We start from the raw sequence: 15,659 nt of genomic DNA on the forward strand, positions 1-15,659 counted from the left end.
TTTCCGGGAAGTCAAAGAACAGGGCATGGCCATCGTGTTCAATCCGAAGCTTGGCAGGGAACATCATCGAGTACTTTAGGCCCATGTCCCTCAATCTCCGTTTCACTCCCGCATAGCTCTGGCGCTGCCTCTGAACCGCCCTGGTAAAGTCAGGATAGAAATGCACCTCTGAGTTCTGGAACTGGAGCGGTCCCTGTCTTCTAGACGCTTGCAAGATAGCGTCCCGGTCTCGGAAGTTGAGGAGCCTGGCAATGATGGGCCTAGGCGCCACGCCCGACTTCGGCGGGCCACCCGGTATCCGGTGTGCGCGCTCCACCGAGAAGAACTTGCTCAACCCGGGAGGAGCTAGATGAGTCTGTATCAGGTCCTCCACAAAGAGGTCAGCCGCCGCCTCTTCCGAACCTTCCAGAATACCAATGATGCGAACATTCTGCCGCCTGGCACAACCCTCAAAATCCTCCAGCCTCCTGGAGAAATGGTCGGAAGTTAGTCGCAAAGTCCGGACCTCAGTTTGTAGGTCCGAGACGTCGGTGGTGAGGCTCGAGGTTTTGATGTCCAACGACTTAACCCGGTCATTAGTTTTACCCAGGTCGGCTCTGATAAGGGTGAGATCCACTGCCAAAGTGTCCACCTTGTGGGTTAAGACCTCATACTGTTTCTGTAGTTCGGTCCGTATGCCCGAGATGGCCCCCATAATGTCACTGAGGGTGGGCTCGGACCCGTCGGGCGAGCCCGAAGAAGGAAGGTCTTTAGTGGATGCCCCTGCTGCGGGTGAAGTGCGCGGCTGAACATTTCTCTCAATTCTATTCAGTTGAGTTTGAGATTTGCCACGAACGCCTTTGTTCGACGTCTTGTCGGGTTCGCCCTTGCCCGCCATGTTGGGTCCGATGAGAGCGGAGGGGCACACCACACGAGTCCAAGCCAAAGATACCAAGAGCAGTGGTTAAGGCCAGATGTTCAAGTCAGGCCGGTGGTAATAGACACCGCAGTCACAGGCACTTCGTCATTAGGGACCACCACCGAGCACTACGCATTCCAGTCTTGCGGAGTGGCGGAGACCGAGGAGACAATGGCGCATCCTTGGCACGGAGTCCCACTCGACGTAGCTCAGCGTAGGAATCACCGATTCAGAAGCGGAAGGCAGATCCCGCGTCAGTGACCCGTCAGCTAGTAGAATCCACCAACGTGGAAAAGGATTTCGAGCAGGATTATTGCGGAGGGTCGGAGGGTCCGCGGAGCTCCGAGCTTACGCGGCCATCTTGTTTGCCGCGAAGCTCCTCCCCCAAAAAATACCGATTCTTAAGGGCCTGTGGCACTCTTAGGAGTGCCACCTACATGTGGATTTACCGAATCGGTAAATATACCGATTCGGTATTTTACCGATTCTGTAAATTTACCGATTCTGTAAATTTACAGAATCAGTAAAATATAGGACCCCTATATCTGAAAACCCATTTACCGGTCGGTAACGACCGAATTCGGCCGTTACTGGCCGGTTAATGGCCACCTACATCAGGCGCTTAGAGGGTTCAGATGGGAGATCTAAATCAATAAAACTAGAGCATGATCAAACACAAGTATAGATCCAATTTCAGGGTGAATTAAGTTGGTAAGTAGTTGAGGAGCCACAACAATGTAATCAATTCTGGATCTAGAATTCTCAATAGCTTAGTAAAAGGTGAATTCCAAACTATCAGGATTACAAATCCTCCAGGTATCCAGCAAACCCTTAGACTGGATAGTATTTAATAAAGTTTTTGGCATTTTGTTGGGATATACCTAGAGAGAGATTTTCTATCCATGAAAGGCTCCATGATCTGATTATATTCACCTCCAACCAGGAGATTTGGATAAGAACAAGAGTGTAGGAAATGTGACATGGAGTGCCAAAGCCGAACATCTAGACCTGTAGGGCAGTAAATATTAAGAAGTGACACAGGGGAGCCATTATTAACAAGAGGAAGGAGAAGCCATCTACCTTCCTTGTCTTTCTCTTCCTTTTCAATCATTAGAGATAAAGATTGATGAAATATTATTCACCACTCTATTCTTTCTCGCTTTGGAAGGAGAGCAGAAAATATGACCCACCCAGTGTTTTTAAGAGAATTAATTTCACTGCAGTAAGTGAGTTTCATGTAACATTGCATTCTTAAATTGTAATCTGGATAAATGTGAAAACACTTTCTGTTTCTTAATAGGGTTATGTAGACCTGTCAAGTTCCAGGACACAATACGAACATTAACAGTCATGAGGTAAGAAAAAAAGCATTAGAAACAATCATGAGCAATCTGAAATAGATAAAAATGTGAATTCACTATGAAGAAAAACCTGAACAATCATAGAATTTTTTTTTCAATGAAAAAAAGTATAAGATGACCATCTCGGAAGAGGAGAAAATGAAAAATATATCACGAGGGAGGGACATAAAAGGGAAAGTAAAAAATGCAGGACTAAAAAGTAAAGGTTAAGAGAAAAATCGCATGGAAAATATAGAAGAAAAGAAAGAAAGAAAGAAACAGTGGTGAATTTATTAAAGTAAGAGAAGTTGAAAAAAAGCTGGGAAGCTTCAGTCAACAATAGCAATGTATAAAGCAAGTGTAGGAAGAGTAGCATGGAGAAGCGAGGAAGCGCAAAAGGGAAGACGGACAACAGATTGATAAATTCAAAACAGGCGACAGAGACCAAACATAGGATGTGGGTATAAATAAGGTTAGGAACTACAGTTAAATGAAAAAAAAAGGAGTAACTGAGAGCTCAACCAGATACAAGAGGAAATGGAGATATGCAACAAGCAAGACCAATGAATGGAATACCACTCACCAGCAAATGAAGATGGACTATAAACAATAGGACTAGGGAGGAGGCACATGGAAATGGACACATCAAGGAGGGAAATCTGTACAGACAAACATCTGTAAGGGAAAAACATAAAGTTAATGGTGGATCAACCTGAAAAAGGCAAATATGCAATAAATGTCAAGTTAAACATGAGATCAACAGCAATATTAAAGTTCCCTGAAAGGTTACAAATAAGTTATGAGAACAAGAGCAGGCATACAATAAAAAATGTTCAAGGTCAGGTTTTCCCAAAGTTCATCTCGTCTCCTTTGTGACTGGCAATGATTTGCCTTAAATCATCTGGGCAGTCAAATGAGAAAGTCCTTTCTTTGTATGTGACCTTGAAAAAACATGGATGCACAAGACCATATCTGGCATTCATGGAATGCAGAGCACAGTAAAAAAAAAACTCTTTACATCTGGCAGCGGTCACAGCAGCCACATCCTGGGAGACAATTAACCTCTGACCAGACCACAACATTTGTTTTCGTTACTTAGCCAATGACAGGACCATTAAAAGGTCTGTGTACTCCACAAAAAGGACAATTAGCCCTCCAGGGTGACTGGTGGAAGATGAGGTTGATGGTCCCCCAGATTTAGTACCTAAGTGGAATGCACCCTATAGATTAAGATTAGTATCTTCCTTGAAGCCAACTATTTTTGGAATATGTACCTTAAGAAAAGTCAACATGTCAGAACCTTCTGCCCCTTCAGGAATGCCATACATTTTGAGGTTATTTCGCCTGTTTCGATTTTCCTAGTCCTCAGTCTATTGTTTAAGGATCACTATTTCTTTAAACAAAGCTTTAATCTTAGAAGTTGCATCTTGGACATCACTGAGCCGCTGTTCCACCATTGACAATCTTGATTCCAAATTGGACCATTTCTCATCCAGTCATTGAAGAGTGGTGTTGGTATTGATAACATATGGTTTCATGAGCTTTATTTCTTCCATCAGAACCTCTAGGGTTAGAAGTAATGGAGACTTTGTAGAAGAGTTAGGCTCTTTCTTCTGTCATTTTGTGGCAGTAGTGGAATCTTTGCAGACAGAAGACATGTTAGTTGATATGTTCTTTTGACAAGGTGTGGGGGCGGATTCCATATACAAGTATATAAATTGACAAAAGAACCAAATGAGTTTGTGAGTAAAAAGTGATCCAATAGCAGAGCGTCAACAGTGGGGGAGGTGTAGAAACGACTTCCAAATAAACCACACCTGGTGACCATCAAGATCTTGTTTGTTATGACTGAAAGATTGCCAAATTTACAATAGGATCCAAAATTTCACATGAGTAGTACCATAAGCAAATACAACCAGAGAAAAAAACAAGCCCAGGTGAATAAAAAATCCAGTGAAACAGACAGTCAGCGTTATTGTTAGGCAAAAATCTAAATTAGGACTGACCAGGAGACAGGTATTACCTTAAAAAGGATTTTAATTATCATAAGTAGTTCTCTCTGTAGGACCAATGCATTCTGCAGGACGTGCGCTGGCTCACCAATGCAAACAAAATGGAGGCACATCTCCAGCTCCTAAAGAGAACGCGAAGCAGGAGCGAAATGCATCCAAACCGGCTTGTAGAAAGATCAAAACAAAAAATTCCTGTGCCACCGGAGTTCGCAGAGTAAATAATTCACTTCATGATGCGAACAGAAGCAAACTGCTCCCACAGAAGTGTTTGTCTCTGTCTGACCGCAGAGCTTTAGAAAAGGTGGCCATATTGTGGGTCGGTTAAGCCGCAACCTTCTGAATATTCACTTTGAAACAGATTTGACCCATAAACCCCATTTCACTATATAGCAGATCAATTCACATAAGAACTCAAATCAGTCTTACTTGTCAGGACCATGTAGTGACATTCAAGTTTACAACCAGCTGCAATAGTGTAACAAATGACAAATACTTTTGCCTAGAATCTAGGTATCAGGGAGTAGTTGGAGTAAACTCGAAAACCCCATTCTTTTTGTTTCGCTAAAATTATGAAAGTTCTAAGCTCACTGGGATCCTCGAAGACCAGTGTTCCTCTTTTGTCTGTGATCCTCATCCTGGCCGGCGAAGCTGAAGGTAATGATATGGAGGCCCAAAGCCCAGGCACAGGAAAGAGAAGAGCCCCGCCAGACAATGCGGAGGGCGGAACCGGAATGTGAACACGACCAGGCAGTCCTCAGTTACCGAAACACCACACTTGTCTGTGGAACAATCCCAGAAGGCCGACCTAGCCTTTTAAGGTTTCCCTTTCTACACTAACCAATCTACCTCATTGAACCGAGCTACCTCATCGCTTTTGCACATCTACCTCACTGAACCGAACTACCTCATCGCTTTCTGTGATCCTACCTCTTTGCACCAAACTACTCCATCGCCTTTGCAGTGCTTCCAGAATACCCAACTTAGGCCACAGACATAACAATAAGAGGCGAACATCTAGGATGTGCAACCAAGGCCAGGACAAGGAACTGAATGAAGCGGAACTCATATCCTTTTATTTCAAATGTGCACCACATGCAGACGCAACAGTGTGGAACTAAGCCCAGGACTAGACTCCGGGGGAGGGGAGGGGGGGTCCTTGCTGTCGCACGCCTACTGCCCAATGCACGGGGACAGAGCTACCCTAGCCGCAAATGGTTTAGAGCCTCCAGGGCTGACTATCAGAGCACAGGGACCAATGGGAACACTGGTGAATAACCACAGTAGAAAGTTATTGAGGGAGAACACCACACTGCCACACGACAAACACACAAGTAATATCTGCCCAAACATATAGCCAGCTGAGCTTAAACATAAAGGTGGTGTCCCTGAATATCAAAGGTCTTAACCATGCTGTAAAACGGAAAAAGATGCTTGACTACTTAGCGAAGCTCAAGGGCGCGTTTACGTCCTCCAGGAGACGAAGCTCTCGGAAGAGGACGCGCAGCGCCTCAGACCTAGCTGGATTAGCGATTCCTTCTGCTCACCAGCCATACATAAAAAAGAGGGGTCATCACACTAATACACAAGAAAAGCAACTCACTCTACACGAGAAATACACTGATGAGGATGGGAGAGTACTAATAACCAGTCTCAAGAGAGGGGATGAAATCATACACATTGCCAACATATAGGGACCCAACTCAGACAACAAGGACTTTTGGGAAGGGGTGGAAGCCAAACTAGGTAACCTCCCCCAGGATGACCTACTTCTGCTGGCCGGGGATATGAACCAAGTGCTGGACCAGGCCATAGACAGACACCCCGTCAGGCAGAGTCACAGACCCCAGGAGCAGAAAACACTGGAGAACCTATGCTCCAAACACCACCTTAGAAACCCCTGGAGACTACAACACCCAGACGCGAAAGAATACACGTTCTACTCACATCCGCACAACTCATACAGTAGAATAGACTACATACTTATGTCAGCATCGCACACACACCCTATAGACCAGACAGAGATATCAGCAATAACAATATCAGACCACGCACACATCAGCCTCTCCCTTAGTGGTCGACACAATGAACAATCTAGCCGAAGATGGAAGCTAAATGATGGCATCCTGAAACACCCCACAAAAACAGGGCTGAGATTGAGGAGGCAATCAAGGAGTATCTCTCCTTCAATGACAACGCAGGGGTAGACAAGGCCATCCTGTGGGATGCACTCAAACTACGATAAGAGGCAAACTCCTAAACATCAAGGCCAGGATGAACAGAGAAAGGAATAGGAGGATAACAGAACTAGAGAATGAGATCTGGGATCTAGAAAGAGGCCACTGCGCAAACCTTGTGGACGGCAACACGCTGACTGACCTCACAAAGAGGAAATACAAACTCAACAAGATTCTGAGTGAAAGAGCTGGCATATGGATAAATAAATATAAAGCCATCAATCTATGTACAGCCAACAAAGCGAGGCGGGCACTAGCGTCATATCTAAAGGCAAAGAAGACATGTAGCAATAACAGACATGACCAAAAAGACTCACACAGCAAACAAGGAGATACTGGAAGTATTCAAAGACTTCTATGGTAACCTATACAAGGCAGACAAAGATCTAGCGATGGACGGGGGGCAAGCCTACTGAGCAAACTAAGCCTACCCACGCTGACGGAGAACCAGAGATGATCCCTAGAACACGCCATAACGGGGGTGGAAGTAAAGAAGGCGATGGAGACACTCAAATTGAACAACGCGCCGGGCCTGACGGATATACGGCAGCCTTTTACAAGCTCTTCCTACAGCTATTAAAACCTACTATGGTAGAAGTGTTCACGCACTGTGCACACAAAGGCCGTATGACAGACACAATGGCAGAGGCCAATATCATAGTAATACCCAAAGAAGGGAAAGATCCACAGTACCCCCAAAACTACAGGCCGATCTCACTAATCAACGTGGACTGCAACATTTACGCCAAAATACTGACAACCAGACTCAACAACCACCTCCCCCACCTAATTCACAACTCACAGGTAGGGTACATTAAGAGCAGGCTGGCCCAAGACAACACTAGGCTTCTTTGCATCTTATTAACCACACATCCACCAGTACTGACCCCGCGGTCATGATCGCACTCGACGCAGAAAAGGCCTTCGACAGGGTTTCCTGGCCATACTTAGACCTATGTATGCAGAAGTTCGGGCTGGGGGAGAAATACAGGAGTATGGTGATGGCCCTTTACAAGGAGCCCAAAGCACGGGTTGTGGTAAACGGAGGCACATCGGAACAACTAACACTAGAGAGAGGTACGAGACAGGGTTGCCCGCTCTCCCCAGCCTTGTTCCTACTAGCACTAGAGCCGCTCCTAAGTATGATTAGGAACAACACCGAGATTGCTGGCATCCGCATAGGTGGGAACACGGTGAAGCTGGCAGCATATGCTGATGATATTCTGATCATAATCAAGAACCCTACCGAATCAATAGCGGCACTTATGAACACCATTGGGATGTATGCGAGAGTCTCGGGATACAAACTGAACAGGGATAAATCTGAGTGCAAACCCATGAATGTCCACACTACAAGAGCATTCCTGGGTGAATCAGGGCTAGCATGGCAAAGAAAGCACCTCAAATACCTTGGTCTCCACTTTGGTAGGGACCTCAGGGTGACGCTTGATCACAATGAGGAAGCCACCCTAAAAAAGGTAAAAGAGAAACTGAACTCTTGGTCACCCAAATACATCAGCTAGTGGGGCAGGGTAGGGACAATCAAGATGATGGTTACACCCTTGATTAACTACATGATAGGTATGCTACTACTAACACTGACGGACGAGTTACACAAACAGCTGGACAATATGATCAACAAATTTTTATGGAAAGAAAAAAGACCCAGGATAAGCCTGAACAAAAGCTTAGGAGGGCTAAACATTACAAATTTCAAAGTATTCCAAACAGCATGCTTAGCCAAACAGGGAGGCCACTGGCTCGTCCCTAACCAGGAGTACACACCAGTGTGGCTAGCACTGGAGAGGGCGATCCTAGGAGGACTAGACCCCATAGCCATGCTCACAGCAAACAAACACCCAGAGATCAGGAACACAGTCCTCATGAACACAAAGGCCGCCCTCCTAAAAGTAGACAAAAAGATGGAACAGACAATCAGGAATACTAGTTGGGAATCCATCCGGTTTAACTCTAAGGTCCAATACAAAGGGAAGATTCTAGACAACAACACCTGGTACGGGAAAGGAATCTCCACCCTCACACAACTCGAAAAGAACAAGACACCACTAACGTTTGAAGCCCTAAAACAAGCCCATAATCTACCAACGGTCGAGTTCTATGAATTTCTAAAAATTAGAGTGGCCATCACAAAAGCAAACTTAGACAAAAAGGTCCCCTCCATCATACAATATATGCACAACCTGAACAAGATAGGCCACCAGACTTCCCACATATACAAAGTCCTAAGCCCTACGACAGCGATCCTCAACACTAAGGCGGTAGCGTTCTGGGAAACGCTGCTCGAGAGACAACTGAGCGAGAGGGAAAAATGCCGCCTGTGGATCTCGGCCTCCCAAAACAAAGTCTCCCCCCAGGTGGCACAAACGAAATACTGGCTGCTACACAGGGCCTACTGGACACCGGCCCGCCTAGCGGAGGTCGGAGTTAGAGAAAATGACACCTGCTGGAACTGCCAAAAGGAGAGGGGCGACCTCGCTCACCTGATTTTTTACTGCACCAAAGTAACGAGGTTCTGGAATAAGGTTCGGGACTTCATCACTAAGATAGCAGGACGGGAAATACAACCAGGCTTTGTGGGGCTAGCCACTGCATTCATGACCCCAGATTTAGACTCCAAGGGAGGGGACAGGGACCTGATAGACCTTCTCCTCACTACAGCAGTCAAAACAATACTAGCGAACTGGAAAGACACAGGAAAGGTGACCTTCAAAGGCTGGGTCAACTGGATCACCTTCCTCAGAGGGGCGGACAACATAACGGCACTGCATGCACCCAACCACACAGCAAGGGGTGAAATGTGGGCCTCGCTGAATAGACACTTGGGTCCAAACAAACCCCCATAGAAGCCGTCGTACTCGGCCCACCGAAGCCAATAATGGGCACTGGATGCTCACCGCCGAGAAACATCAAACATCTTAATGCTCTGCCTCCCCTACCCCACGCCTACCTTCCTCTACTCCTCCTTTCCTCACTCCTCTCTTTCTTCTTAGTGAGGGTACAACAGTGTTACCGGGAACAATTTACGCCAACCAGCAATTCGAGCGTTTGTGACTTACTTCAAGCCATACGAGCCACTATGCCTTATGTAACCCCAAAGGAGTCTGTATTCACCCTCATGCACTACTACTGCACTACTACTGTACTGTGTATATTACCTACTGGCGATAGCCAGTAGGTATATATAGTTAGGATTTTTTCTCTATGGAACTTTTGAAAATTCTATGTCTAATAACTGGCGTTTGTGGAAGGAATTGGCTGAACTTGTCAGGAAAATGGCACAATTTGTTTCTGAGCAGCCCCTGAAAATTTGGGGGGGTTCCGTCAAGGGGGGGCCGAGAAAAAAGGGGGGTCCCAAAACGCGTTTTTCCCATTCATTTTTCCATAGGGCGTTTGGCCTCACTTTTAGCTCGAACGGCTGAATGGATTTGCACGAAACTTGGCAAAATTGTAGGGACTGTTAGCCCGATGTGCCTTTGCTGGGTCTCAATATATGTGCTCCAGTGGATTTTGAGAAATTAACGTTTTAAAAAACAGATATATCTGTGACAGCGTCCCGGATAGCGCTCCAGATCGCGTACTTTTCGCGTAACGGAGCTTTGCAAAGCGAAGCTGATTGGCTCTCCGGTGTCTGTCAACATTCTAAACAGTCCGGTGCGGCCACCATCTTGTCTCTCGGTAGGATCGAGAGACAAGAGGAGGAGAAAAACGAAGGGGGAATTTAATGAAAGGGGGCAAGGTAGACCTCTCCTGACCCCCTAGGAATGATGTTGGGGTTATTAAAGGGTCCCGTGGGGAAAATAAAAAAAATTTAATTTTTCGCGGTAGAAGCGCTTCCCGGTTCGCGAACCGGGTCGCAAACTGGTAGCGAAACGGGAATTTGCCATTTTGTGTTTCGATTTAATTAAATTACTAGATGGAGGAAAAACTATGTGAGTATTGGGTATAAGGGGGTACGGGAGACGTATCCTGACCCCCTATGTTTTCTGAGGGTGGTTGAGGAGGCTCATATATGTTGATACTTGTCTTCCAGCGGTTGCGCGTGAGCGTTTTTTTTTTTTGACGCTTGACTTCTGTTAACGTTCGATTCGAAGGAAATTAGCAAGTGTTGATCGCCATTTTGACACTGCGAGTAAATATATTGTTAAAAATAATTGTTATAAATTAATCCGTATTGATAAACATTGTCTGCGCCATCTTGCTTTTTTTCCAATGCCACACTTTTGTCGTGCACGGCAGCCATTTTAGATGCCTTGACCAGACCCACTCTCTGCACGACGCCGATCCTCGGCATGGCTCCCCACCCTCGCAAGCATCTCCCCCACGTACTGGTCACCCCTGCTCTCTCTCTCATGCATGGGCCATAAACTTCCCCCCATCTGCGCTGCTCTTCCCTGAGTATCACACCCTGTGCCCGCCCGACACCTCCCTTTCACCCTTTTCACTACCGCACCCTCTGACACTCCTCTTCCTCTGTGTCTGATTGTCCAGGCCGGTCCCAGGCTATCACCTAGCCCTGCGGATGTAGTTTATGGCCCCAACTGTAAAGAATCACCCCTGTTCAAAGGAGTTACAGTAGATCAAGGTCGCCACCTCATGAGATTCGTCACACCACATGCGTTCCTACTATCTGATAACGATCCTGTATTGTGATTGGGGAGGGTATTCTCACTGTAAGGGTGTGTGGGACCGAGCCTGAAGCGGAAGATTCCAGGGATGCCTTTTTGTACATCAAAGTCTTCACAATTATGTGTCACATTAAAAATATATAGCACTCCAACAAAGTTGTAGGATTATAACACTTTAATAACTTATAAATATATACAACGCTCCAACAAAGTAAACACGTAAAAAAAAACTTCGCAAGAGTGGAGGAACCCTTTTGTTGGGTGAGTGGAGCGTTGGGGGTGCAGCTGAGGGGCCCCCACCTGGGGGGGTGGGAGAGGCTCGTTCGTGCTGCCTCTCCCTCCCAGCGCACCCCACGCCGACACCTGGCGTTGATATCCGTGATGTCCGGACTAGGCGATAAGCGGGGGGGGTTGGAGGCAGAGGCAAGACATCCCCCCCCGTGGCCTGCAGGGCGCCGCTTCAGGACCGAACGGGGAGCTCATACTAAGCCGGGGCCAGACCAGGAGATACGAGGGGAGGGTCCGTGGCATTTGCAAGACATTCCTCTCCAGTGTTGTCGCAGCTAGAGTTCCCGTCGGCCTCGGCTCCTCTCCTGGTCCAGGGGGGTGGGGTCGGTGCATGTGCAAGACATCCCCCCCCAGTGTTGTTATAGCCATAATTGAAGAAAGAAGAAGATCCCGTCGGCCTTGGCTCCTCTCCTGGTGCACCTTACGTGATGACCCTTTTGTTGGGTGAGTGGAGCGTTGGGGGTGCAGCTGAGGGGCCCCCACCTGGGGGGGTGGGAGAGGCTCGGTTGCGCCGCCTCTCCCTCCCAGCGCACCCCACGCCAACACCTGGCGTTGATATCCGTGATGTCCGGACCAGGCGATAAGAGGGGGGGTCGGAGGCAGAGGCAAGACACCCCCCCCCGTGGCCTGCAGGGCGCCAGAAGAGAATGGGAAGACCAGTACATTCCGGGCCGACCATCCCACGACTTCTCCGGCTGATGGCGGCTAGTCGGGCCCCGCCCTGCACGTGCCGAGGCCTCGTCTTCCGGATGGGCGTAACCGTGGACCTGTTGCACTTCGGGAGTTTCCGGAATGGGGGTAGGTATCTGCTGATTTGTATCTATTTCATGTTACCGTTATTGGGCATGGCGGGCGGTGGGACAGACATGCTTGGAGCAGTGGGGGGGTGGCGGAGGTTAGCTACCTCGTGGCTGCCATAACGTCAAGCTTGGCTTCTCTCACCACTTCCATGTTTCTTATTTCTAGCGAAGTCAAAAACTCATCAGTGGCCTACTGATTTTGTTCGATTTCTTTCCCTTCTTTTTCAAGTGTGTTTCATTGTAAAGTTTCTGTTTAACAGGATACAGTTTTTACTTCGTATTTTACATATGTCTTCTTTATTAGGGGTACTCTCCAGTTGAGCCAGATGATGTACCTCTAATAAATGGTCCGGGTGGAACTAGTTTCTCAATCAGTGGGGAGTAGATGGGCATGACAGATTACAACGGGGGACAAAGGTCCGCATTACCCACCCTTCACTACTTGCAAAGACTAGACAGAATATTTCTATTCCACGTTATTTGCAAACAGAGAATACCTCGTTAGAACTATTCCTTGAACAATAAATGTCCAGCCAATCAATCAATCAGTGGGGAGAAAAACAGGCATGACGGATTACAACGGGGGATAAAAGTCCGCATTACCTATCCTCCACTATCTGCAAAGGGAGACAGAATATTCCTATTCTTCTCTGTTTGTAGACAGGGAATATCTCAAATAGCAATAATCAATAAAAAATTAACAACTTTAAGGTAAATACTCACAATATGAGTACTCAACGAAGTTAAAAAGTAATGGATATAGGTACTTGAGAGGTTTTCGGTGGCAGATAATCTACAATATACACTTGTACATATGAGTCTGATACAGGGCGGATCTCTGTATAACTATGGATAATTAGATATTAGGATGGCATACTTTGACTTGTGATGTTTGATCTCATTTAGTCACTTCAATCTAATTTTAAACACTCATTTTTCTTTTTGTTTTGCAGATTAACTACAATACTTATTTTGGACTCCATATTATATGTTGTTTAATATATTGTTTTGTTACTTATAGTTCTAGTTATTTATTGTAGTGTTATCTTTTAGTTATAGTTCGGGTTAATGTTTTAATAAAAGTTAATTAAAAAAGTACATACGTCTGTATTTTTGTGGGGGTAGCAGTCATCAATAGAAATGATATTTATAATTTGAAGTATAATGCTGAAGCTCACTTATTAGCAACATATTGTGGTGAAATTTTAACCTATGTGCTGACGTAAGTGTTCCATAAACTACTACTATGGTAACAGGCAAAATACTGTTTGGGGGTAGGGTATAATACGCAGGAATGCTGTAAAAAAAAATGGGCAAGGGCTGTTTTGTTTTCCACTGTTGCAACATAAAGTGATCGATAAAAATCCGATAATCAGTCCTATCAGCGACTAAGACAGCAGGCCGAGTCTCTTTTGCTCAACGACTCCCTCATGGGACGAAGAAACGCCCTTTTTTACGAAATAGGAATATTTTACTTGCAGGACAGTTGTTAATTTCCCGTGAAAATACATTAGCCTGGAACATTGTTAGTGATAAACTGTAAATGCATCTGGGTCCTTTGCTTAAAAAAAATATATAAAATATATTTGTGAATTAGAATAAGAATATATGTTACAGCTATAGATATTTGCTATTAAAAAACCATTGAAATTCACTGAAAAAACCATAGGTTTTAGGCCATATATAGTTAGGGATTAGCATTTACAAAACCTTAATTTACTCGCACAAAACCATTGAAATTCGCATATATAGTTAGATGCAATAACTATATATCGCGCACCCGCAATCCACTGCTGATGATGTCACATATTACATTATTCATGACATGGTCAGTGACATCACTGATGACATCACTGACAACATCACTGATGACATCAATCATGTGATAATACGATCAACCTCTTCAGACTCTAATATAACCTTAGATACACTCAGAGTAAACAGACATTCACAGACTGTCACTCATCCATGGAGTTACTCACACACCTAGTCAGTCATGCACTGAATCAATCACACCTCCATTTCCTCAACTATACAGTTATACACACCTTACTTATTCAAACATATACTAACACATATTTACTCTCTTATACAATTCCTGATACAAGTTTTCAATGATCCATTCAGCCACTCACACATTCACTGGCTCTTATACACAGTAATTTATATATGTGAACTCTCACATGTACTGTGTTTTACATATGTACTTACTTTGACATGTAGCACTGAGATATCCATTCACTCACCAATACACTCGTACACAGTCAACCACCCATACAGCTGTTTCCACATGCAGTTTTGAACCCATAGATCTAGTGAATCAACTGTTCACACATGTATGCACAGAGTCACACACCTCCCAGCCACCCCCACACACACTCACTCTCCCATACAAATACTTGGGCAACCAATCAATAACCCATATAGTTACTCATATAGCTACTGATCAACACATGCAGCAGTTCATAGAACAACAGACATAAGGATGCACAAATTAAGACAGTTTAGTCAAATTCAAATTCAAATTCAAAATTAGCTTTATTCGATTTGTTTGGTAAAAATCATAAAAGCATACAAAACATTTTATACAGCAATTTTTCCCCAACGAAACTTTTATAAAAAGTCGATAAAGCCATTTTCACATGATAAGAACAAGAAGTCAGTGATGACATTTCAGAAAATCGACCTCGGGTAAAAACATGTACAAAAATTTAAACATATAAAAGTTACATCATAGAATTTCTAGATTTCATTACTGACTTTAAAAAACGAGAAACGACAAAGATGACATACACCTCATCTAACAAGAGTAACTTAAAATAAGCGTTTTTGCATGTTCTTATGCCCCAGCGTTTGAGTAAGGGTAATAAATACAGTTTCCTTGGGGCGGAATACAGTTTGCAAAAGAACATGATATGGATGTTACTTTGTGATGAGTGATCATCGCACGGACAAATTAGATTCGGGGTAGTCCAATCATTTTGTTTTGGTAAAGTGACCATACGAAAGAAAGTACCTAGGCGGAGTCTGGTAAGTAACATACGGGGATAAGGTGCAGTTTCGGTCCTGAGATACAGTTGCAAACCTTCAGTGGGAGTGATTCTTTGGTAGCTCAAAGTAGTATTTTTGAGTTTCTCAGCATCCCATCTAATACCCTCCAGATGTGTGATTAGGAGTTTTCTGAGGGATGACCTAGAGAGATTTTCTAAGGACTCTGGATCGTCAAAGTATTCAGGACGGCCAATCTTAGAAAACATCAACCGGACATGTCGCAGCCATTTTATTTTGGATGCGGCGTCCAAGTTCATACAATCAATGATCAGTTCTCTGTTAAGTTGGCATTCCTTGGTAGTCCAGATTTTGTGCCAGAGCAAGCACGGGGACAGCTTTATGGAGTCGCTAAGATATTTGAGGCCAGTCTCAATGTGAGTGAAAAAAGTA

The sequence above is a fragment of the Lissotriton vulgaris genome, chromosome 5 (genome assembly GCF_964263255.1).
Source record: "Lissotriton vulgaris chromosome 5, aLisVul1.2, whole genome shotgun sequence".
Taxonomy (NCBI): domain Eukaryota; kingdom Metazoa; phylum Chordata; class Amphibia; order Caudata; family Salamandridae; genus Lissotriton; species Lissotriton vulgaris.